This window comes from Asparagus officinalis, chromosome 4, assembly GCF_001876935.1.
Source record: "Asparagus officinalis chromosome 4, Aspof.V1, whole genome shotgun sequence".
In the NCBI taxonomy this organism is placed as follows: Eukaryota; Viridiplantae; Streptophyta; class Magnoliopsida; order Asparagales; family Asparagaceae; genus Asparagus; species Asparagus officinalis.
In genome coordinates, this window is record NC_033797.1 from 117,662,917 (window position 1) to 117,663,621 (window position 705).

Genomic DNA, 705 nt, shown 5'->3' on the forward strand with positions numbered 1-705 from the left:
CGCGCCAAAGACGGCGTCAACGCCTTGCTCGTCAACTGGCCAAGGCCGCAGAATCGATGGACGGGATCCACTACAATGAAGATCTCAAGTCCAGACAGCGCCAAGAGCAACAACGGCACATAACCCACCCCTCCTCCAAAGCAGAAACGAACGATTAGGTTCGTGTCACGAGGACTCGCTCAACCCTCGAAGAGAGAATCAAGAAGCGCCGCGCATTGCTTGCGCATGCCCGAGCCCTTCTGCAGAAAGCAGAGGAGATGCAGAAAGAAGAGACGGTCAAGAACCCGTCAAAACTCAAGCAGGAGTGGGTGCTAAAGGCAATGCCAGCGCCTAACACAAGAGCGGACGATGTTGCTGTCCAACCTTCATCAAATCCAGATCCCGTTCCCCTTGCCCCCGCACCTCTGGCGGAGTCAGGTAAGAACACGGATCCTTCAAGGACCAGGGTTCCTTTGAAAGGTCGCCTCGGTCCTTTACCTGGGAATCGAGGTAAAGCACCTGTCAAGGAACGATTGGGTCCGTTGAAAGGTCCCCAAATGATGAACCTGACTGGGGGTCGTGCTAATCCCCCCAAGGAAGATAACAAAGGGAAAACCCCTATTGCCGACCGCATTGGGTTGCGTGTCAAATTTCAAGAGCCCGTTAAGTTTTTACGCTCACAAAAGTGTAGACTGGAACGAGCGACTTTTGAGAACGCTAATAAAG